Genomic DNA, 26,534 nt, shown 5'->3' with positions numbered 1-26,534 from the left:
AACTAATATATATATCAATTAACTTTTTATTTCCAACCGATTTCGTTAGAACCCAATTTAAATTTAACACCAGATACTAAGCAGACCCAACTGCATCGTTAGGCATGAGTGTAAACCCTAGTTTGTTGTAAATTTTGGTTTATGTTCCTAGTGACAGATTCGGAACTTATGTTAATGATTTTTCTCCCCGAGGCTCGAGCTCCCACCTCTACTCAAGGTGCCATGTCGGCCTACAGAATAACTGTTTAGCGTGTAAGTGTGTAGGCCTATGACCTGTTAAACGTATCTGCTTATAGTATTGAGTCACATAATTGGAGGTTTTGCAAGTTTTTTGTGAAATGTAAAAATGATCAAAGGATTAAGACATGAAAAGATGGCATAGCCCATCTAAAACAACTCTTCCCACGGGCACTCATTACTATATTAGGACGTGGCCTACTACACATATGTTAAAACCAAAACGTAATTCGTTTGAAAAAGTTAAGCGTCGGAAACAGTTCCTGTTGCAAATGCGTTGGACGACAGTAAGGTTAACGTTAATCCAACGACTAGGTGAGAAAATGCGCGATGCACCGAGCGCGCGGGTTTATGTAGGCTGGTGCGAGCTGCCTTTCATATATGATTCACTCTCCCACCACGGCTCCACAGCCTGTGGTTTTCTTAGAAGAAAAAAAAGACATACTTATCCTTTTCACTTATTTCACTCTTAGTCAGTGGGAAAAATGAGAGCAGTCGGGGTTAAAATGAGCTTTCTCTGTCACGAGTGTTTTAGATATTCGAAAGTGACTACAGATGCGCACACACGAACACAATTCTTTTCCCTCTGTAACGCTGTACAGAGACGACACCAGATCGGTGCAAGAAATGGGGTCAGTAAATATACCATAGAAATACTGTTGATTGAAGTTTCTTTCTTTGAAAACTTATTTCCTTTGAAGATTTACACTTGGATTGTTTTCTGCCGATGTTTCAGATTTTAAGGTGTCATCTTTGTAGCACTGTGTGCCTGTGAGATTATATATATGTATATACACACAACACGGTGTCTTGATTAAATATTAAATTATACATGTACCTATATATATATATATATATATATATATATATATATATATATATATGTATATAACAGGTACATGTATAATTTAATATTTAATCAAGACACCGTGCTCTGTAGACTAAATAGGAATTGTCCCGTGTGTCCTAGCTGTTGTGTTTCTTGGTGTCATGTAAATAGATATGACTGCAGATCATTGTTGTCACCGCCCTGTTCCTATGGAATGTGGACAGGATTTGTAATACGTGTGTGTGTGCAAGTGCGATAAACACCGAGAGGAAACGCATAGCACATTGGCCGAGTTTGTTTTGATACCTGGCCTCACCGTGACGGGAGAAACCAAGCATGCAGTTTCTCTGGTCCCTGTTGGAGAATCCAGAACTGGACATGACCTACTGTACAATATAGATATTTTCACTGATTGGCTATGTATTCTCCTTAATGTGTAGAGCATATTTTCCACTTTGACATCGTTTTTGTTAAAGAACTGGATTGAAAATTTTTTAAACTGACGACTGTGGTATTTTCATTCTGCTCTTTCACCTGTGCTTTGAGACAGTTATATGGTTTTATTAATTATCATATTTAGTACTTCTGATTTTAGGTTTGAAATTTTAACTTTTCCCATGTACAAAATTGTTGTGAGTAGTTATATGCCAGAACATTTGAAATGACACTAAAAAAAGACCTGCTATTAATTTTTTATATCCTAGGTTCATGGTAATTTACAGTATAATAATATAATAATCTGACCTTTTTAAAAATCATGCTTACTAAAGGTTTCTCTAATATTTAAATTCAAAGGAACTCTACTGTTGAAACATTACTTGGATAAGTTTATAGCACCGATATTTCTGTTCTAATTCCTCACAGACTTGTTAAAATATATATGCTAAGAATTGCAAGTAACAGTTGGAAACATAAATCATAATTGATATCCAGTAAAGATGTTTTTTAAAAATGTTCACTTGATGGTAGTGTAATGTTTCAGGCTCATTTTATGTATAAACCAAATTGGCCATTCAAAATGCCCATTTGTGTAATGTGTAATCAAATTATTGGTCGGACAAATTTATTCTACGTGGAGGGTTGTAAAGAACCGTAAATTGAGACATTTAAACACAAGAGTCTGACTCTAGAGCTACGAAACCAAAGCTTCCTGAAAAAAGGTATTGCATAAATCATGCTGGATTTGTTACATAAACCTCAGACGTAGTGATATTCCTAGTGGACCTCTGTACTGTGGCTACCCTAATTGAAAATAGAACTGATGTTCTGTCCTTATTTCACGTGAACAACACATCTGTGGCCCAGTGGCCGGCACTGACTTGTGAATCCACCAGTTTGCATTTAAACTCATACGGCCTTTCTCTCCGCTCTCTGTTGGATGCGCTCCAGTTGAATATGTGTCTGACTTAAAGGCCTGACAAATTCAGTTTAATGTCTTTTACCAGCCTAATGTCGACATCTTTAACCTGCTGCTGGCAATATTCATTTATGGATCCGAGGACAAAGCATCTGAATAAAAGATGTAATACACTGTTGGGTAAGAAAAGAAGCTGAATGGAAAATTCTATTGGTTGTCTCTGACCTTTGACCTTAGTAGATGTCACTAATGAATGGTGAAATGGTGATGCATGTGTCCCATAGTAAATGACAAAATCCCAATGTTTTGCCAAGATTAAAATAGAATTCATCCCTCAACAAAGTCCACGACTAAGTTATAAATCAACAGTAAATATGATATCTGTACACTTTATCCTTGCAACTTCGTATTTAACAACACTGTAAAGTGTTTATGTACAACAGCCGTTCCCAAGTCTCTATCCTCTTAATTATTGAATTCATTTTCTCTTACCCACCCTTTAAATGTGGCTGAACATATGTGTAGATTCAATATATTTAGTACATACATGTCAAAGCAACTGCATGTACTCCACAGTGAATGTATTTGGAATGTGTTATAATGTCAATGTTAGTTAAAGTTATTTTACAACCTACCTCAACCAAATCTCATGACCCACCAGTTCCTACCAACAGTCTCCTGGTGTGTAAACTTGTGTCGGGAGAGTGTTGAGCATCCACAGAAGGTGTACAGCAAATTGGAGAGTTCTGTTTGACTCCCTTTTCAATTCAGTCAATTCAGGAAATGTTTTGACATCCAGTTCATAAATTCAAAAACATCCTCGTAAGCACTGTGGACATTATTATTATGGTTTTTAAAAAAAAATGTTTTTACAATTCTTGAACTGAATTTCAGTTTCTTCCCTGAATTGACATGAACTGAAATAGAGTTGACCCCCCAGCTCTAATAAGAGGCGGGTTTGCTTTGTCTAGGCAGTTGGCACAAATGAAGCTTATGGAGAGCTTAAATGTCAGTAACACCCCTCACGGTATATTGCTTGGCTGATATTAATACATCGTTGTCTTTGTGAAACCACAGGGCCCTTTTCAGTTTTGTTTTCTCGCATAAAGCATCATTTTTTTCTACTTGAAAGGTTTTTATTTATCTTCTCGGAACCTTGGTTGAACATCCTGTGAATTAACTTGAAATATTGTAATATAGCGTAATATTTTCCCCCTATGGCATGACGGCCGTAGCCTTGTTGTTGTTCTGTACATTTGAAATTGAGTGAAGCCTCATGACATCTAAGATTATGAGAGGCAAATTGATAGCTCATGCTCTGTGAATCAAAATTTTGATGGACACTAGTTAAACACCATGAGCCAATCATATTTTATAAATAAAGTATGAAAAATGTTAACACACACACATACACACACATATATATATATATATACACACACACACAGTATTTTGAGAAGTATTGTGTTGACATGATCGCATTTTACTAGGAAGTGAGAAACAAATAAAGTTTTGATGCATATTAACAAGATAACTAAACTGTAGTTTCATTGGACACTTGATCCTCTACCCTATTAAAAAGAACCTCTGTATGCAGTAGAAATGTATCAGAAGCAATCAGAGCCTTAATGTGGGCAGGCTTTTCAGATGAAAAACATCAAGGTTCCCGAGCTTTTCGCTGCACACCGCGAGTGTAAAATTAGGCCTCGGTTACAGGGAAATGTTTATCGAGTTTATCAGCCCTGCGTGGATGTACGCGCATGTCACTCTGTTGGTGCGCCGTGGAAACGGCCGTCTGTCTGTCTGTGTCTGAGTCAGGACACCCACCTGTGGTTCGCTGAGAGAGAGAGAGAGGCTGACACGCACCGGGCTGCCTGAGGAAAGCTGAAAGGCCTGTCGCTGCTTCTCAGTCTGCCCAGAAAACAACTGCAGATGCAGCCTTGTTTGACTGTTCATTTCATTCATTTGTTTATTTATCAGCGTGAATGCAATTAAAATTATTACAGGTTTAAAAAAAAAAAAAAAAAAAAAAAAAAAAAAAAACCATCAGAAGCATTAAATATAGGGTTTCTAGGCAGCTAATTTGTAACCCCTGTCCCCGGTTAAGCTGTTTGCTAGTTAGTATTTGCTCAATTTTGTTTCAGCTGGTTGTACAGGAATAATGTGCAAGGTGTAATTTTTGGTTAGCATGTTGGCAATAACATAACACTGGCATTAGCTGTGATCTTGTTTGTTTTTCTTCCACTAGGTACGAGTAGTGTTTCTTTTTTGTGTTCCTTGCAAGCCACAAAAATGTCTGTGTGACTCTTGTTGGGTTGTTAAATGTTTGTTCCACCAGTTGATGAGATGTTCTCCTTTGCTTTATTCAACACATTTGTGACTTCCTTATGTGTTTCTGCATTCTCACTTTGAAATATAAGTGTGTAGGACAATTGTCGTTTGAAGTAGGAGGCTTTGGCTTCACTGTGTCAGAGCAAGTTCTAACAAATAGCAAATGACGCGGATCAGTTTCAGAATTTGTCATCGTTCTTGCCTGTATATTACTCACAGAGGGTCTTAGCACTCTTATCGAAAGTGGAATCTTTACAGACATACAGAATATTTAACTTTTTGTAAGAATTCAAATGTTAATAATTATGTTTTTAATAAATTAAACAATACAGTACAAAATATTCCAATATTATAGTATATTATATTATATTATTCCTAGTATTATAATTTATTATTGTATGTTTGTATGTATATATATGTATGTATGTACACACATTTGCAGGGTTGGGTCAATTCCTTCTCATTTTACTGAATCACTAATGTTCTGTAAGTAGTTCTAAAGTCAGGATTTAAAATATTCTTGTTTTAATTTGCCTCTTTAATTTGAAATTCATATTGCACAATTAATGTCCATTTTCAGTGCTGAGTAGCAATTGTTTTGACAGACTGAGTGGGACAGTTAAGGTCTTGGCTTTTGTTTACATTGACTCGAATCGTGGGGACTGCTCAAGCCTCTTGTGAAAAATACATTGTGGTATCATTTCGTATTTTTTTTTTGTGTGTGTGCGTGCGAGTTTCAATATTGATCATTTAGGTTGCCAATGTGTAGGAGGATTGTCTCTGTCTGACCGTTATCTAGATTTGTCAAATACCAACCGTCTCTTAATTTACCTTCTGTTCAATTAATTCTAAACCGCAAAAATTATTTTTATAATTGTAAAATAATTTTTAGTATAGAGAGAAATTCTATGTCTCGACGTTCAATTTATATTCACTGTAATTTCTGCTCTGCGGTATTTCCCCTTTGCCATAATTTCAGCCTTGTATTCTAAACTGCAGGTTCTCCTCTAGACTTTCATTTGAATGTGTTTTGTTTGGACTTTAATTTGCTGTTGCAAAATGACCTCAGTGGATGTGACTTTGTGTAGTTTTGCTCTAAGTGCAGCTTATTCATCATGTCTCTTTTTGTAGTCGAGCACTGTGAGGGGAAAAATGAGACTAGTGTTCTCAAAACTTCTCTTTGTTTAACCGCGGAGCCCATCAAAGAACTCGTCAAACTGCGATCGAGTGGATCATGACTAATTTTGATAACAAAAAATGCACAGTAAACCATATTTCTTATCGAAGGCAGAATTTTGTGGATCTTTTGAGGTGTGTTATTTTTTATATATAAAGTATGCATGTAAATGGTGAGCCTCTTACAGGTTATGTTGACACAAGGTTAACATGTTGTGATTGATATTTATTGCTGCATAAAAAGAAAATGAATTAAAAATATGTTGTATACTGTTTTATAGCAAAGCCTTCTGTGTTTTCCCACATGTGCTTTGTTTGAAAAGGCTACCTGTCTTTTTGCTCGAGCATAAATATTGTTTTAATTATGGCAATGCAATCTGAATTTTGCTGTTTGTATTTAATGGTTGTTTTTTTATATAAATAAATACAAAAAAGTCATTGTGAAACTTTGATGGCTTGGGTGATAATATTACTGCCGTGGAGGGGAAATTTAGCTGTTCTTTCACAACCCACTCAGTTTCAGTAGGAAAATCTTTAACCTTTCAGCAAACAACAAATGCCTTTTAAAAAAAAAAACCTGAGCAGTGTTTTTATGGCTGCCTTTTTTTACAAGATATTGGTGTCTTTTGGGAAAATGGCCCCAGATTTACATATGAAAGTTCTGTCACTTTTTATGCAAAATTCTCTTCAAAATATGTAATATAAAGTTTCTAGATGTAAATAACCCATGTAAAGTGTTCTATTCTATATTTTTGTTGGTCTTCATGTTGAGCTGTTAGAAGTATTCATAGTGTGCAGGCTAATATATATAAAACAGCAGGCCAATGCCATTGTGATTTATATTTCTAACTTAGGTTAACTTGGTCAGTTTGAAATATTTCCTTGTATTTGGGTTTTTTGGGTAATGTGTGTTTTTTTTTTTGTAATGCACAAACAAAATTGTGTGATGGAAAGGAGTTAAGAAATAGTTTATGCTTTTTTAATGGCCCAAACTTTCATAATCTGCTATTCAAATTCCAAATCTCATCACATTACAAAGTTATGATTGTATATTTAGGTTACACTAGCACTGTTTTTCAATCCAGTCTTTGGATGTTTTGGGTTTTATGGCAATTTTTCCTTCCCATTTAATTTTCTTTTGTATGGTAAACATGGATCATAATTTCAGCACTATAAACCAGCTCTAGTAGAACCAAGACTACATACTCCCCCTGTGTATCACTGGTACATTTGAATGGTATATCGTGTGTTTATGTGCACACAATATTTTCTGTAATCAGGGGTGTTCAGTCTTTTCCATGAGAAAACTTCTAACTGGATTTGAACATTTGTCTTTAGCAGGTTTTTTTTTTCTACTAACACACTGATATTAGCTGCTCACTTCCTGTTTGAAGCTGCTTTGTTTACCATTGAAGGTGCTATTTTTAAATCTATTTTACCGGCAGTTTGTTTGAACATTTTCTTGTTTTTTTGACCCTGCTCCCTCTCAGCCAACAGGGTAACTTTGGTATAATGTGATGGTTCTTTATTTTAATGGCAGTAATGACCTAAATTTAAAATGAACCTTTCTGCTGGCTGTATTATATATGCATGTACATAATACACACAACAGAAAGTTACAAGCAGTACATTGTACTGTGGTATAAGCAATAATGTCTACTGTACAAATTACAGAGCTCTATTTTTTTATGCTACTTATTCATATTGCAGTATAGTGTTACATGTGCTGTACTATTGCTAGAGAGTGTAAACTCTGTATCTGCTTGGTCCAGTACTGTATGTTGAATACCAAGTGTTGACTAACTGAGCAGGCATATTGATTCAGCATTCAATGTGATTCAGTATTCAATATTCATGTCACTATGTTTTTCAGCTCATTATATTTTAGTTTATGTCCATGTGCATAACTGTATGTGTATGTCACACCATCAGTGTGTTTGGCAAAATGGTCATTGCACTTTGGGGGGAGTAAGCGTATAGTAGCAATAAGGCTAACTGGAATTGAAGTGCAGATTAATGGTTGGGGAACTGGGATAGGCTGCGTGTTTAACCCTTTGAAGAACAGATTTTTTAGAATGTTTTTCCAGAATTCTACATCTGTGTTCTAGAACTCTGTTGCTTTCAACTACAAGTAGAGGCTGTTACATCAGCATTAGAATGTTCAGTTGAGAACATTCTAATCACATATTTGTGACCTTACACCATAGGGTTAAATTCCAAGAAAGGGACAGTGCTCTTGAACCCTTGAGCTAAGTACAGTACATAGCCTGAATTGGTTCAATACATTTCCAGCTGTATTAATGCCTTATATGTAAAATTGTATGTTGTGTTCTTTTAAGTTGTTCTGGATAATAACCTCTGCTGACTGTCTAAAATAAATTTTCATTTGTCTTCCTCTGCCAGTTTCCTTAAGAAGAGATGATGGGAGGAAATGAAGATGGAGGAGCCGGTTAGCCCCCCCCGTCCCACTCGCCCACCCCGGTGAGATCATGGCGGGGTGGTCATGAGGAAGGAGTGAGTATGTTCCCTTGTTGACTTATAGCGCTTACCTTTATACACTGATGACTGAGCCACTGAGCACGCTCAGAGCAGGCCTGACCTGCCCACAGGCCCATGTCTCACAGGGTAAAATCTCTAACCCTCCCTTTTTGGTTCCTGAGAAAACCCTGGTCATGGAGGACGCCTCCGCCGGTGCTGCCTTTTTGTTCCAGCCAATCTCTTCGTGAATCGACATCGCTGAAAACGTGTCCCTGTGACATTGTGCCGAAACCGATTTTAACACGCCGCACGTTTGGCCTGTTGCCATTTGCTCTGTCTTTGAACTAAAAACATTTTCTACAAATGTTTCGGTTTCTGTGGCAAGGTGTCCACACTTTCAGCATTTAGGCCTGCCCTGATTTCGGCTGTGCGTCAGTCAATTAATCAATACAAGACATGATCTCTTTATACTTTTTATTTTGCCTTTGCACATTATAGTAAATGAAAACACTAGAGAACTGATCTGACTGATTGGAAGTATTGGAATGAATAAGTAATATTCATTCTTTGACGTGAATATCTGTTTCTGACATAATGTGACATTTAGAGGGTGTACCATCTCTTTAGACATTAAAATAATTTAATTAAATACTGAACAGCTTATTATACTGTACTTGAAGAATGACAGTTATGGTTGGAACTAAAACCACCGTGCACACGGGGACTCCGTGCCCAACGTAATAAACCCCTGATATAGAATACATTACTTACGGTCCAGCCCAAATCCCATAAGCAAACTAATGGAAATCATGTTAGGTGTTTCTTTGTTGAAACAATGATTTTAAAAAGCGGACTAGATTTGTTCAGTTTTGGACCAGATAATCGCTGTACCCGTGGATTGATCAAAGCGCTGGAAAGAATGTGTATATTTGCCCATATGTTGTGCGGTGTTATCTCATTCTGATTATGTTTATATATTTAGTTTCAGTGTATTACGGTATATTCTATTTCCATACTGTCATAACATAGGATGGTCCTGTGTTGATCTGCTTTGCAGAAAGACTTACGGTGAGTGGCCTGAATGCTAAAGATGGAGGAACAGGGATTTCTCGCGCTAAAATATTTTTTAAAATCTTTAATAGCGTTTAGAATGAGCAATATTATATTGCGAAGCAGGAAGGTTAATGTGCTGGATATGCAGTCACGCTCAGTTTTAAAATGTAACGGTTTAGTGCGCATTGGCAAAATGCATAGCCTACTATGATTATTATTCTGCATGCTTTAGAGGGATTTTAAACGGAGAACGTCGAGAAAAACGCTTTGTCATCCATATATTTTGAGCTGTATACTGGAAACGCACACCATTGATAATGTTTTTATTGCGGGGGGCATGGCTTATTTTTATGGCGTGGAAAACACTACAAACTTCCCGTTTAGCGTCCATGGCACTTTATAATCACGGGACATCGCGTAAACCTGCCGAGTTTGTTTCCGGCCTGCCGTTCGTGTGAGGCCACGCGCGAGGATGTTGTGCAAGGTAACGAACTTTGCATACGGAGAGAATGTGCTCTGCCACGGCCGTTCAGCGTTGTTTCCCCAGCGCTCTGCCCCTTTCCAGCATCGCTTTCTAAATTTAGTTTATCAGCAAAGTGACACTCGTGAGATAATGGACTAATCTTTAAAGAAAGTTATTGTCTGCCCTTTCCTCTCACTGGTTCTTACGCTAACACTAGTTGTTTTGACAACCAATTTAAGGTACCATTGTTGTTCAACTAATCAGCTTTTCATTTTTGCAAGACAATATAAAATACTAGAAACTTGTGTTTCCATGGACTCATGGATTTTTCCTTTTTTTGTTAGGTTGTGCAATTTTCTTCTAAAAAGTGTTCTAAGAAATGGTTAATCTTTAACGTTAATTGAAAAGTGCCAACAAACCCCCCCCCCCCCCCCCACAAGCAGTTAAAAAAAGTGATACTTTTGGTTTGCATAACCCTACTGCCACCATTGTAGAGTAGATAAGTACAGTTTCTGTGAGGGTCATAGGTCATGAAAGTTGTGAGTTGGGATGCCATATCTGTGGCTTGGCTGTGTGTTAACCTGAAGGTCAGTTGATAGAGACTTGTTATTTTTTCCATCAGATCCTAGTTTTAAATTTAAAAAAATGATAATATTATTTTGTGTTTTTACATAACGTTTATGACTGAGCAAATATTTTACAGACAAAATTTTGATTGGATTTATTTCTTGGCAGTTATGCACTTGTGTGTTACACTTGATGGATGCTTACAGGATATTTACATTTTAAAATCATTGCAGTTATTGGATGTATTACCACAATGTCAGAAGAAAAATTCCAATGAATACCATGGTAGATGCATGGTAGAAGAAATATTTTATGAAAATATGCTAACACTAACATTCATTACACAAAATGTTACAATTAATTAAAACTATAAATGTCTTGAACAAATTCTTTTCAGAACAAAAAAATAAAAAATAAAAAAATAAAAAAGACATTTTAATGAATGCGGAAATGCATTAAAGAAAAAGACATTTAAAAAAAAAACATTTTTGACATAATATGACAATATTTAAATGTATCTTGGATGCTTGTGTAAAACAGGTGTTAAATTCACTATGACACATGATGTGTTTGTAGTGAGATAATGTTGCTGAAATGATTTCTCAGTTTACCTGTCTGGTCAGTAATAGCCTGCTGTTACAATGTGTCTGCAAGTGGTATCCATTTTGTAGTAAATTTCAGAAAAATAAATAATTCGGTGTGTCTCTACCCACAGTAGCTGAAAACATTTAAAAAAATATTGCCATTGGTAATGAGTTAGAGACCAGTCATAATGAGCAACAAATTATTATCATCCAACAAATTATTACAAATTACCTGCTCGGAGCGGTGTTGTAAAAAGTCCTGGGACCCAATCAGAATTTTTCATGACGAGGGACAGGGTGCAGATGGGGTCATGATTCCGATTTATGACTCAAACCCTCAAACAGCATAATTTAAACCCTCACTCTGCACCTGGGTTTGGTTCAAGTTTGTTTTTGTACCAAGGAGCCATGTTCGTACACAGCAAAATCAAGTTAGGCGAGCGCGCCGAAATATAACATGTTTTCCTAATATTAGCTAGCTTGTCGGCTAGGTAATGCTAGCAAGCGAGTAAAGCGAGAAAAACTAGTTACTGCTGCATTTCTTTAAAAAAAAAAAAAAAAAAGAAACTGCCAAGTGTTTGCCTGATTGACAAGCTTGCTACCTTCTGCTGCAAGAATGCTGAGCCATCTGACTTATAAAGCTTGAAGCTTGCATCCAGACGTACCCAACCTTTGACATACTCCAGGGGAAGTGTGTTGACCTTGCAAATTCAGCTCAACGACATTAACTCGGGATATACTGCCACAAGTGAGAACTATGCAAGAATATACTGCTTTGCAAAACAAAACGCACATTTTATGCTGTTTAAGGCAAATTACTGTATGCGAAAATAGTCCAGACTGTCTGTGTGTGTGTATTAGGTAATATTCAATATGAGTCAGAAGAAAAGTATTACTAGGACCACAGAAAAAACAGGAACACTATTAGAAGGGAAGGGGCCTTATGATTTTTAATGTGCTTCCTTGAAAAACTAAAATAAATTAAAATACAAATACCATTATTTAAAAAGAAACGTTGGAATTTGCATTGCAAGAACAAATCATATTACATTATGTTTCTAAACAGTGTAAATATGAATTTCTTAACCATTATTTTCTCCAAATAAGTAAAATGCCAACTTCATAAAACTGGATTCCTTCAAGCAAATGACCCTGTGACATTTAAGAACATGCAGAGTGTCTTGCTATGTGTTACATGGATTAAAATGGTTATCTGACGGAAATCAGTGATTTGAAACTTGAAGAAATGTGTCTATTGTATGAGGGCTGATTTTGAATGTCACCTCTGCGCCCACACTGAACGTTGATTGACTAGAGGATTTTCTGGTGCCTATCCATTGATATTTACATTGGTGATCACAATTTAAAATCTTATTTTTATTACGTGCTTCTTGAGTCATAGCACGCTTAGTGTCACATTTTAATATGAGCACAAAATGAATAACTTTTACAGATTTCTATTGGTGGTGTCTACATCTGATTTACTTTACAACTGGCCATTTTATGAGTATGTGATGTTTATCATTTCAGTCTTATTTATTTATGGGAAATATGGAGAAGCTGATAAGCATTTAATTGAATTTCAGGTATTTATTAGATGCTCTTATCCAGAGTGACTTACCCAGGTCACATGTAGTATGTACCAGTGTGTCCGCAGATTGCAGATGTCAAATCAACTCTGATATGGTACTTTTAACTGTACTAAAATGCACCTGTTTCCTGCTGGACTCATACACGTTTTGTGGAGCTGATTTATTGCTGAAAGTTTTGCTGTGTACTATGACGCGAGGTCACTGGTCCTTGGCATTGTCCGTCGAGCACCTGGCAGCAGTTCTGTTTGAAGGAAGATGGCTAATGGTGATATATCTTGATCCGGGGGTTTGCAAAATTGCATCGCGTTACATTCATTTATCAGGCACTGTTATCCAGAGTGACTTACAAATGTGGGAGAAACATTAAGCGCATTCAGCTGATTAATAAGAGCAATCACGCTCGACCTGGCGAACAACATTCCCAGAGCAGCGAGTAAACAGGCAACGTCACTCAAGCACTTGCGTGCGTGTTACAGGAACTAAGTTCGCCCTAGAACCACAAAAACGCAACTTCTGAATGCTTACAGATTGCATCTGTAAGAGAAGAGAAACATAAATAAAAAAAACCATAGAAACATAACCTAAAAATACGGTAACGTGAACCGGCACTAAAAAAGCATGAGTGCTTGGGTCCCAGCACCCTGGTGCTGAGTGCTGCTGGTTCTCATTGTGACTCAGCAAGTAATGGACTCGTTTAAAGTTTATGGCAGTTAACTCATCTCACCTTGTGGCTTCGGTCTGAATTGGTAGCTGATGTTAATTTGAAAACCGAAAAGCACCCGCTTTGGCCACCCTTGGTAAAGACTAGCATACAATACTACAACTACACTTCTGTGGGCAAACAATATTACACTTCTGTAGCCAACTAAGATCGTCTTTACTGGCTCATTCCATTAATAAAGCTAACACAGTACATACAGTACTTGATAATCTACCTCACTAGTGGCTGGTGGTAAAAGTTGCTATTGAGCACTTGCAATTTTTATTCATGCAATTTCATTACATTACATTACTGGTAGGCTATTTAGCAGACACATTTTTACACAGTTTACACAGCTGGATACATACTGAAGCAATTCAGGTTAAGTGCCTCAAGAGTGCAACAGCAGTGTCCTTCCTGGGAATCAAACCTGCAAATCCACATTATTATTATTATTACTATTGTTGTTGATGATGATGATGTTGTTGTTGTTGTTATTATTATTATGAAGAAGAAGAAGTATAAGAACTTGATTTGTGTATATACAGAAGACTGAACAGCAGGGTAGTGGACCACTGGGCTAGTTCAGGGCCCCAGGGTGCAGCAGCATGTCTGCTCGTATCCACAAGGCCTTCGGTCCCTGCCGCCGGCCCCCTTAATTGGCGTTTCGGGTTTCGCCCTCATCGTCGGCCCCTTCCTGCCCGTGGACGTCTCTGCCGCTTATCCCTTTAGTTACAGTCGACTGTCCCGACCGGGCATAAACAAGCACGCCCAACCGCGTCGCCTCACGAAACGCCTCGTCAAACTCTGGCGGGGCTGTTACCGCGGGGCTGCCGTCGGCAACCGGCACGCTGAACGAACTTCGCGCTATAAATAGCACGTGGTGCGATTTTGGCTGGGAACGGTGAATTAACCTGGTATTTTTAGCTCGAACCCTCGGCTCAGTTTCTTCGTATTTTGCGTGCTGCGTGTGTGCAGTTTGTTTACGCTGTCAACGATGGACTCTAGGAAGAAAGGCCAAAGACTGACAAGCTTTGGATGGTGGAATGATATTCTTGCCTGAATACTGTGCCGTCACTGACACTATACAAAAAAACAAAAAAAAAAGTTAAACTTGCAAATGGGGGAAACAAGTTCATAAAGTTTAACTACTGAATAAATAAATGCTTCTTTTTTTGTTTGTGTCCAGGAAAGTTATTGGATATAGTGGCTCCAAGAATGTACAAAAAAAGATACTGTATTTTGAAAGGATTATGACTGAAAAATATCTTTGACTTATTGGGTTCTTTACATCTTGTTTTTTTTCCGTGGACAGTTATAAGTCACTTGTGGCAGCCTTATTCCTGTTTGAAGGGGAAAAAGTGATTTACAACTCTTGTGAGTTTTTTTCTTCACCATTGTGTTTGCTAGTGAAGCACAGTAATTTACTGATGTGACTGGCACATGTATGGAGGTAAAGTTTGAAACAACAATGTTCTGTGAATTAAGTATTTATAATTTAAGAGTTTAAGAGCAAAAGGGGCAAAGTTCTAACAAGAGGTGAAGGTGACTGAAAGATTGAACATGCTGAGGTTAACCTAAACTTAAACTCTTCTTCCTGTAATTTTTTTTCTTGCCAGATTCTTTTTCAGTTGCGTTTGACATTTTTGTGGGTTGTTTTTAGACCTTTTTTTCCACTGTCTGAGTTTGGTGATCTAATTATTTTCTAGGAGGCTAAACAGTGCTATCCAAATTAGATTTGTAAAAAAAAAATATATATATATATATATATATATATATTGACGGTTAAAGAAAAAGCAGTAAAGTTCTTTTCTAGAGCATTTACATTCATTTATCAAATATTAATGAACAAACTGAAAAATAAAAATAAACTCCTAAAAATAAAAAAGTTATTCTGACGCTCATTATTCTGATGAGGGTTTGCATAAAACTCCCCAGCAAAAGCAAAATAAAATATGGCTGTTCATGTGCCTTTTTGGTATATAGCACATCTTTGGGAGGCAGTGTATTTTTAAGTGATCATGAAGAAACATGTAAGCTTTTCTAACCCTGTGGTTGCGAGTTCAAATCCCATGTGGAGCTCAGCCAGTGTAACCTTGAGCAAAAGGTGTACCAAGCAGTTGCCTCAGTAAATATGTAATCTTTATGAGCGGACATTATCTCCATGAGAATAAGATTGTCTGGATAAGAGCACCCGCTTAATGCCTAAAATGTAAATCTATCATTGGTTCCTTCTGTTTCCTGTTCAGGACCCTCGCCGAGGGGGACAAAATGGAGGGTGGTGCCCCCTGAAACCACTGCCTGCCCCCCCCCCTCCCTCATTCAGAGACTGAAAGACTACAAGGACCAGAAGGGATATTCCATATTCGATAAAAAGGTAATTTCACTTACACTGCTACGCTGGCAGAGTACATACAAAATCAGTGGCACAAACTACAGACATTCAGTACATTACAGGCATTTAGCAGACCATCTTATCCAGAGCGACTTACACAAGCTTTACATTGCATTTATATTGCATGCTTAATATAGCAGGATATATACTGAAGCAATGCAGGTTAAGTACCTTGCTCTGTTTGGATATTACTGTATACACTAACTGGATATTTTATTTTGTTGGGGCTTGCATCTGGTTTTTATATTGATTAAGATCCTGTGAAGTTAGTAACCGTCTACTGTAGCATTCTGTCGCTGATTTTCTAATTTGGGGACAATAATAAAAATAAATGCCGTAATTGAATTACCCATAGGGCCTCATGAGGGATGAGCTCAGGGCATGGGCAGGCCTCAAAAGGTTGAGCCTCGCCAACCCAGTTCTATCAGTGTGTTTTTACTAACACTGTGTAAATCAATGTTAAATGTAATGTGTAGACCAGGCTGTTATTCTGCACAGTGTTCGCTAATAGTCTGTAAAAGAATAAAAAAATTTTTAAATGAAATACAAAAAAAAATTTTTTTTTTAAATCTAATGTAGATTTTTGTTATTTACCTTTGTCACACTCTGCCCAGGTGTGAATATCAAATACCAGCTTCTTAAGTTACCATGTTCCTCTTTTTTGTTTTATTTTACTATCACTTCAGCAATGTCCTCTTTGTTCCAAACCTCATCCTGTGTAAATCCTGGACCTCAGAAACAGAACCCCATGTCATCCAGACTTAGAACAGGTGCTAGCTTTTCTCACTGTAGAAAAAACAAGAAAGTGGTGGAGTTAAAGCATGTGATTCTGCCATTGATGGAGATCATGCAGTGGCATGAGTTTGATTTTAAAAAAGGTCAGTTTGTTGGGGCCTGTGAGTTGCCTAGTCCTATTAAGGCGCTGTTCTAGAGTGTGGACTGGCCCTACGGTCGGGTCGGGTTACTTGAGCTGTTCGGGTTGAGCGCCTTGCTCAAGGGTACCACGGCAACACCAATGCCGGGAATGGAACCAAACAACCTTTTGAGTCGCAAGCCCATAACCATCATGCTACACTGCTACATGCTACATTACAGTGTTTGAGGAGAGGGGTTAGGGGCAAGCTGTCCCCTTCCTGCCTGGCATTGCTTTGCAGCGTTTTCACTCCAAGCACTGTTTTTGGTGGCCAGGGGGGTGGAAGGAGATTTCTTACTGAAAAGTGTGTCCTTCCACACAGGTTGGTTGCAGAGGCCGGCTCAAGGACGACCCAAAAACAAGCCACGCTTCCTGACCACAGAACACGCGTCACCGTGAACGTTAAACAGAATCGGAATGTCTGGTGCTGCTGGGCGGCTCATCCTTTTAACCCTTTACGGCAGAGGTGGGCAATGAGGGCCCTGTCTGTATCTGGTTTTCATGCCAACTTCTGGTGTGATTGGAATGTTCTTAACTGAACATTCTATTGCTGATGTAACATGCAAAACTGGTTCTAGAACACTGACATAGAATTAAAAAAAAAAAAACATTACAAAAGAACTATTTTTCAAAGGGTTAAGGCGCTGTTGTGTTATGTTCCAGTGCATGGGTGGGCTGCACACTGTGGTATTGGATCCAGACTGTGCCAGCGCTTACCTTGGCTGGCAGCGCTGCAAGGTGGCACATCGTTGGCACATCGTTGGCGCTAGCATTGCTCGGGGAGGGAGGGCTTCAGCAGGCCAGGATAGAATGCATCTTTAAAAAAATACCGGAGTAGGAAGTGGTTTTAATCTTAATAAGTGCTATTTCTGAAGATGTTGTTTCAAAATATGAGTATCTCGTGAGTCTTTCAACAATAACCTGTATGATAACATTGGATGGGGACTTCATTGCAATCATTCATTACATTACAATTATTGTTTTTGTCCTTCTATGTAGTGGTTTTTTAATCACATCTCTTAATAGTTCAGAAATAAAAGAAAAAAAGTTTATTTCTTCATTGAACCCTTTTTTTCCACCATACTCTTGTAACACAACTGTAAATGACTCTTCTCCAACTGACGGATAAGTCACACAAACCACGCCAGACTGCTTGCCACTGGAGAATTGTTTGCTGTTTTGACAATGAGCAGAGGACTCCATTTATCCCTCAGCCGCAAACACCAGCACTTGAGAGAGAGTACCCACAAGGCACTGCTTCTGCCAACAGACTCCACCACGCCAGGGTTGGGTGTTGCCGTGGCAACGTCCGGATGTTTTCATATCAGATGTGAAAGGTTATTGTATTTGTTTTTATCAGGACACTCTGGGTGATTGCCCTGCGAGAACAAATGCTTTGTGATGATGATGTTGTCTGTTCCCCTTTCTCCCAAACCTTGGGGAGATGGGGGGGAGGATGGAGGTGGGTCACAAGATAAGCCTGAAAAAAATAACTTAGTGTATATAATGTACTTTCCACCCACACTTATGCAGCTACCTCACACAGTGGTCGGTCAGTCAAGAGACAGCACCCCCCCCCCCCCCCCAGGAAAGGAAATGGCTGTCAGAAAGGCTGAACTACCACTGTGTGGGCTGTCTCCTTTTCATATTGGCCTTTGATGACGGTGAAGTTAACACTGATGGAAAAAAAAAAAAAAAAAAAACCTGTTAGTTTTCAAAGCCATCTCCCTTTCAATACCGTACTGTACTATTGCTTTTACACTTTATTTTCAAATCGGTTTCAAATTTCGTTTTTCGTCCTCGTGTGAGGAAATGAGTAACTGCAGTCAGCATGCGCACGGAGAACGAAAACAGCGGGGCAGGCCACGACTCGCCGCGTGAATCGCTCGACGACGACCAGAGATGAGAAAAATGGAATTGAAGATAACTCTTAAAGTAACAGCTTAAATGCCTCAGTTGTGGTCTGACCAACATTCAGAGGGTAGGGCCTGAGCCTGAAAGAGTGGAGGTCAGTAGTCGTTTGAAAAGTCAGTTTAGCCACTGCTTCTACGCCTGCCTGCTGTGGAGACTTGTGGCTCAGTGTGCACTGACGTCGTACACTGCAAGTGAAATGGCCCTTATAGGAGGGTAGAAATAGACCTGGTGGGCGTAGCAGAGGCCTCATAACTGTCACACAACCAGGAAGCAGTCAGTCTGATATGTTGCCATGGGGACCCGGCCTCCTTACAGTGATTACAACCAGGAAGCAGCCAGACTGAGGGGACATTGCCGTGGGGACTCTTCCCCCCCCCCCCCCAATTCCCCGTTCCCACATCTCCCCATCCCCCTTAGCTTGTCTGCTTCTCCCAGTTTGTTCAGCAGTTTAGCTATGTTGTCTCTGGCTCACACACAAATTAGACTGACCCGGCAGACACACAGCTCAGTCTTCTTAACATTCACAATTGTGCAATTTTAGCTGAAACGTATAACTGATTTGACACATCATCTGAAAAGGTGTTAAGGAGCATAGTCGAGTACGGTCCTGTGGCGACAGAAATTATATGCTGCGATACAACTTCTGTTACCAACCTCCTGCAGTTGCCAAGCAGGGGGGATGGATGGAAAATGGGAGCTGAGTTTATGGTAAGTGCATAGAATCTGTGGTTATGCTACAAATGGAACCCAGGCTTTCTGAAAGACTATTCAGAGATCAGTTACACAATAAGCAACTGACGTCACTCAATGCACTTGACATTTTTTTTTTTTTAAAGAAAACAAAAAGTAATTTGATTTTGGCAAAATAAATAACAGTGTTTAAACTAGTGAGAGAGAAAAATAACAGTGCCTGCAGAACTAATAATCGTAGGCACGATTTTCCTTGTGATTTTCAGAACAAGTGAAAGGAAGACACTGGTATTCTTACAAAAACAGTGAAATTTAAGAGATTACAGTTCAGGAACATGAAGCAGATTTTGCCTCTGATGAATGGAGAGAGTAAAGGTGGCAAAATGAACGCATTGAGAGTGTTTTGCATGTTACAATGTACTGTAAAATTCAACAAACAAGCTCTGTTATTCTAGCTGTGTGTATCGGAGAGTCATACGCTATGCAGTGGTACAACTCCCACCTGGGTAAAAATTTGTATTTGAAATACTTTAACTCTTCTGGTGCCAGTAAAATCTGAAATCAGTCCAGAAGGTTTTTTGAGAATTCTCAGTGAAAAGGCTTATCTACAAAACAAGCTACTAACCTAAACATGACAGTAATCAAAATTTTGTTCTGAATATTGGTGAGTGTAAAATGCTTCTATGTGTAAATTCTCAGCAATCTGGATGAATACTACAGGTGTCTGAAAGGTATCAAACTATTAAAATAATCATTTTGATGCAGTTCTGGTAAAGTCACGGTTCATTTGCTGCCGTTTCAAGTTGAAACGGCAGTGAGGACCGCCTGCAGCCTGTCCAAGGCCCATCGTCTAGGAAACCCTGTGCTCTGCCCGCGTTCGAGAGAGGCCTCTGACCTTTGACCTCAGAGCTAAACTCAAAACAAACAAAACCAAATTAAGTACCCTAACCTTGTGATATGACTCAAGTACGCAACAAGAATCCTGTGCCACAGTGTTATCAGATCAGCGCATGCCAAGTTTCAGAGGGCTCCGTTTGAGGGCTACGTAGGCGTGCGGGTGAAACGCGGGTTATTTACCAGTTATCTCGCCATCCCAGGCAATTAAGTGCTTATCTCTCATGGCAGGCCGAAGCAACTCCTCTCCTGTGTGAAAAATACTCAAAAAGGAAGCGGTTTACCCTCTGGGGCTGCTTTTACAGCCACTGCTGTACAGTACTTGTGTTCATCAGCAGCAGTTCAGTACAGTGGCATTGCATTGCACTGCATTGCATTGCACCAGGGCTGCCCAACCCTGTTCCTGGAGATCTGCCGTCCTGTAGGTTTCCACTCCAACCCTAAGGCCTGATTTATACTTTGTCGCACGACGCTTGTTTAAATGGTCGTGCGACGAAGTATAAATCAGGCTTAACAATGTGCACTTCATTCAACAGCTAGCAATCTTGTTGAGCTGCTAATTAGTAGAATCAGGTGTGCCACATAAGGGTTGAAATGAAAACCTACAGGGTGGCAGATCTCCAGGAACAGGGTTGGGCAGCACTACATTATACCATTTTGTTCGGGCAGGTAATCAGGGATAAGTCATGTGACCCGATCACATGACCTCAGTGTCTACAGATTTTTGTTGTTTCCTGTCAATAAGACCTTGAGAACAAGGTGTGTGGATTTTTCTGATCTATAGTTTAGATGAAAAACAAGTGTTGAAACGCATTTAAAACCAGCAGGCACTGCCGCCCGCCAGGACTGGAGTTAAACCTGCAGGCACTGCGGCCCGCCAGGACTGGAGTTAAACCTGCAGGCACTGCGGTCCTCCAGGACTAGAGTTAAACCTGCAGACGCTGCGGTCCTCCAGGACTAGAGTTAAACCTGCAGACGCTGCTGCCCTCCAGGACTGGAGTTAAACCTGTAGATGCTGCTGCCCTCCAGGACTGGAGTTAAGCCTGCAGACACTGTGGCCCCAGGTGCTGGAGTCTGACATTCGTGTCTTACAGTTGGAGTTGCAGGTGGTTTCTATGTAGGTGAAGTATTTTTAGAGGTATAATTTTTCCTCAGCCCGTGGGTCCTAATTTTCTGCGTCTCGTCTATGCAGCACTGAGAAGTTTTTATATTGGAGATCCTTTGTGTACTTATGAAGGTAAAATGGAAATAAATACATTTCAGATGATGCAGCCGTTTTCATACACATATTTGTGAAGTATGACTGCAAATAAGAAAACAAAGTGGTGTCAGTGGCTACTTCCTACTTCAGCTTTTATCTGCCAGTCGTTCTGTGGACTCATGTGACTCAGGCTAGTTCATCCTGTCTCTCTCCAGGACCAGCGCTGGTTGCCACCTCTGACCTAGTACCCATTTCAGAATGAACGTGTTGTACATTTCAGGGTGTATGCTACCAGAACATTCCTCTACCCTTTGCCATATCTTTAGCTTAGAGGTAGAGAAGCAAGCTGTATCAACAAAACAACCTCATCAACCCCAACCTCAGTGGGATGGCAGGGGTTGGCTTCAGGTCTGGTGATTGGATTGCTAAAAATGCTCAATATTCTCAGTTGAACACGAACCACTAATATACGAGGAAGTTAACTCATAACAGAAGCCTCAAATGAAAGGTCTCATACACATATTGCACAGTATTAGTCACTAATATTCTCGCTGGCCTGTTTACCCTCTAGCCTTTGTCCCTTTTCTAGACACTGTTCTTAGATATTACTAGCATGACTAAAAAAAAAAGAAAATAAAACATGGCTAAAATGTTCTTTACCCTTATCAATATTAATCACACAGGATTTGGCAATGCCTCAACTGGATTTTACGGTGGTCACAAGCGTGGCTGTAGCCATGACGAGCAGGTTGTTTCCCCCCCCCCCCCCATTTTTTGTGCCCTGCATGCTTTAAGATTTTGTAATATCCTTGGTGGCCAAAACAGGAGTTAGAGACAGACTTGGGCAATGATGTGGGACCAAACCACATTACAGGAAGAACATCTGAAGGAAGTATTTCAGTTTGATCTAATTATTTTAGTTGTGAAACATAGCTTTATCTTACTATTCACTGTCCACACACATAATGCAGTTTACTGGTTACAGTGGTAAGTGTAATTCTGACTCTTGACGTCTTTGATGTGTTATGTGCAAAAATGTATTGTTTTGCTCTCTTAACTGAATGTGATTTAGAAAGTGTCCGTTGAATACAGCCATACAGCATTTCCTTGAAATGTGCATTTTCCCCTGACTACGCAGGTGGAACATCCGGGGTCGCGGCTGCCTTTTCGGCTGCTCCCCTCGGCAAATCTGGCGACTTTGTGAAATACAGGAAGTTAGAAGCTAGAAAATGCAAAAGAAAACAACGTGCTCACAACACGCGAACCGCGAGGCTCTGTCTGCCGTCGGCTTTCTGCCCAGCCGGGAAGACAAACGAAAAACGCCTCGGCCGCTTCACACATCACTTAGCATGTACATACTATCCTACATCGGCGAATAAACGCGAAAAAAATACATATTATGTCTTGAAAACAGCAAGTGGGCGAACTGACGGGACGTGAGTGAGGACGTGTTGAGAGTGGTATGTCATGGTCAATGTCTCGCAATGAAAGGGAGAAAGGTAAAAAGACCCAATGTCTATTGTAGTGCAGTCGAAGTGCAGACCTTGAGGAGCCACGGGTTACGTGATGCAGGTATGATTAATTTCTGTTTACATCGTTACACTGAGCCCCTTAAACAAAAGCCTGACTGACTCACGGCATTTAGAAACACGCTTCATTATTAACCCCTTGCTTATATCCGAATTCTCGAAGGATCCAGTTTTTACCTTGGGCCTGCTGAAGTCAAGGGAGACTGTAGGTCTTGCAGGTTCTGGAGCTCTTCCTGACGGCTTTTTAATTGCCAACCTGACCATAACAATTAGCCTAGTTTTATTCCTGGCCTAAAAGCACTTCGTATTTTGTCTTTGTTTTCTGAGCTGTTTGGAAATTACAATATATATGCCTTGAACTTTGGCTTTTAGGGTGATTCATTTTGGCTTATGAACTACTGTGTTTTTTCAAAATTTTATTTTGAAACAAGGAACAAAAAAAAAAAAAAAAAGGTTTTGGTGAAGCTTTAATAGAAAGTGTCCGTGTGTGTGCACGTATGCGTGAGTAAGATTGTGTGTCAGAAAGACACAATATCAACACATGTGTCTGTGTCATGAAAAAGGAAAACACCCCCCCCCCCCCCCCCCCTTTTTATTAGTCTGTGGTGAGGTCACCGTTTCTGGGTTGGTCGTCTGCCTTTTGTGCCTTTGTCTCCGAAGGCTACAATTATGCCGGACCTTGTCAGTGCCTGCGCCGCAGCCGGGATCGCACTGAGCACGCTCGGTGCCCGGGGCGACCGGCTTTGCAGCTCTCAGACAGGGAGGGACACGCCCAGACATGTTCTGCAATAGCTCTCCCGTTTACTGCTCTTTGTCCAGCACAGTGTAAACACTGCCAAGCAGTCTGTCCTCACTGCTGCAGCCTGTGAGGAGATTACGCTGTGCGTGTGTGTGTGAGAAATACATGCATGCTGTTAAGGGGTACCACCGGCTGGGGAAACTTGACCACAGCCATGAACTTTTCCCCTGTTGTCAGTTACACTCATGTACCATTAGTTCCTTAGAGTTGCTGCCGATTCTCTGTGTAGACAAAGAGCGGCAGGCCAGAAGCATTTATGACTGATATGATGACTTTTCACTGAATCTGAAACAGGACAACATTGATTTAAAAAAAATATATATATATATTTTTTTTTAAAGTAATTTGATTTTAAAAGAGGGCTTGGTTGTATCGGGACGGGATGGGAGTAAGGGCACATTCCGCACAAACGTTTTTGGGTAACCCGCACTCGCGGCGCGTGCCGTGCCAGGCCGAGATGCGGCGGTCTGCCTGTCCGGCGGCCCTTTTCGAGCGCGTGGGCGTGGTTCGCGGGGTCCCGCGCGGCCGTAAACAAACACGCGAAGGAGGCCTCGAGCGCGGAGGTACTGAACGCCGGGCGGGCGGCCGGGGCGGCTGCGAGCGCCTGGGTCCGCGGGTGTTGCTTCATCTTCTCGTCGGGCTGGGTTGTTTTTTTTTTCGGTTTTATCTCGAGGTTTCCTGTGTTGTTTCGCACACTGTGGGGCCCCTGGAAGCTCTCTGCTCTGAGTTCTCCAAACCCCACTCACTGTGGACCACTTCCACAATCTACGCTTAGCCTGAGGTGTACTGCACAAATCTTTTCAGTTGTATTTGGGTATAGACAGAATCGCCGACAGAGATTTTAAGCCAATTAAAAGATCCCACTTTGGGCCCCACCACCCCATCCCCGCACAGTTATACAGCACAGTATGTTTGAGCCCAACCCCCCCCCCCCCCCCCCCCCCAATACGGCACCTGTGGCAACTGAAAATACACAGGGTCTGTGACCCTTTTGTCATTTCTGATTGGTCCAGCTCTTGTGCTTTAAAAAAAATCAACCAAATAATTTTCATGATTTCACACAACAAAATAATGAAGTGGGGCCTATGTGCTCTCATACACTGGCACCGATGTCACACAGAGAGTTACTGTGACACGAGGAGGCCTTGATCATCGCAGCCAATGAATATATAACTAAATACATGAATTAACACACTCTGCCTATCTGTTTTTACACAAAAAAAATTGTATTTAGAATCTGTAAAATGTGATGACGTTGTGTACTGTCACCTGTGCGTTATGACACGGCACGTGATTGTTGAATACACACCTGCAGCAACTGTCAAAATGGTCATTAACCCCCCACTGAGTAATCGCTGTAACATTTGAGAAAGTTGTGTGCTTTTTCTTTTAAATAGCGTGACTGTATTGCTGTTCCCCACTGTCTTTATTATGTATTATTTTACCTATAATTCCTTTGTATAAAATGAATGTTTTCTTATTTGCCACGTAAGAAGTGTGCTACAAGTTTATTATTATTATTATTATTAATAATAATAATAATAATAATAATAATAATAATAATAATAATAATAATAATAATAATAATAATGACAGTGCTAGTAGTAACTTAGGTCAAACGTTATCATCTGCCACTAGCCAGCTAGAATAGGCCTACGTACTGTATTAGCTCTGTTAACGGAATGAGTCAGCAGTCACAAGTTACTAATGTGGAATTTAAAAACATTGGTTCACCTTGCTTTGTTCAGTTTAGTGTCATGTTCAAAAGTGCTGTAAAGACAATTTAAAAATTGCGGGCGCCATTGTAGTCTGAACTGTGTACGTCATTATGTTGGGGAAGCTGTAGTTTCATAGTATGTAGAATTATTACTAATTCTCTGCAGAGCCGGTAAACTACTGTGTAAACAAGCACGGCTAGTATGTCCAGTTAGCTAGCGAGGTTATTCTAGTTAATCGTTTCAGAATACCTTTTACACAGACCGTCTTGTGTATTCCAATTTCCAAATGAGAGGAAAAGCGGCGATACAGGCGGGGGCAAATCGTAAACATGTAATCGTGAGCTTGTTGAAGATCCTCTCTGAGCGTTCGTCCGCCAAAGTCCCACAGCGGTGCCTGAAGGGTTAAGCATCTGCACAGGTTAAAAGGAGAAGAGAAATGTGTCTGATGTCAGAGGCTGTGAAATCAACGCAGTGAGAGAGAGAAGTGCAGCAGCCATGTGGGTTTGCCTGGAAACAGATTCTGATGAGTCATTATGGAGCGTGCTCACTTTCCTGCTCCGACAGACGGGCAGCTGGAGACAGAGCTCTTTTTGTTCACTCAAGAGTTTTTACTGTCCCGGCTTAGATATGGTCATAATCAGACATATACGCCCAACAGAGCTTCTTATACAAAACAAACTGTCTTAATATATCATGAAAAGGCTTTCTTAACGTCTTAATATATCAAGAATTAGGGCACTTCACTCGAGAATAGGAAAGCATTGTCCAAATTACATGATGTAAGACCTATATCTTGCATAAAAACAGCAGTTTATGTTTCAAAATCACCACAACCATTGAACCTGTTCATTAAGTCTATTTACCAATTATGTTGAATTGATTGATGAAAGTTCATTCGATTACACATAAATCAGTTCACCAGAAGTGCACAACAGTATTTTTTTCAAAAGGTCGTGTGATGTATTGTATAACTGAATACTAATTTGCAACAATCACTAGCCTTTTTATGTAACAGTCACATTATTATTAGAAATCCACAGTCTTTGAAAATAATGCAAACACAATTACGTGTGCAGTCTTAAATCAACATTTGATATCTCTTGGACTCATAAGC

The 26,534-nt window shown here is 39.8% G+C and overlaps 1 long non-coding RNA gene across 1 annotated transcript; it reads left to right on the top strand.

Annotated features, from left to right (window-relative positions):
• The first annotated feature begins 494 nt into the window (after nt 1-494).
• On the top strand, nt 495-17,727 carry LOC118218208. The gene is made up of 4 exons (XR_004763384.1): nt 495-869; nt 8,334-8,444; nt 15,617-15,744; nt 16,998-17,727. It is a non-coding gene; the product is annotated as an uncharacterized LOC118218208 (long non-coding RNA).
• The last annotated feature ends 8,807 nt before the right edge of the window (nt 17,728-26,534 follow it).

Source organism: Anguilla anguilla, chromosome 18, assembly GCF_013347855.1.
Source record: "Anguilla anguilla isolate fAngAng1 chromosome 18, fAngAng1.pri, whole genome shotgun sequence".
NCBI lineage: Eukaryota > Metazoa > Chordata > Actinopteri > Anguilliformes > Anguillidae > Anguilla > Anguilla anguilla.
Note: the sequence above shows the minus strand (reverse complement) of the source record. Positions and strands in the feature narration are given on the sequence as shown.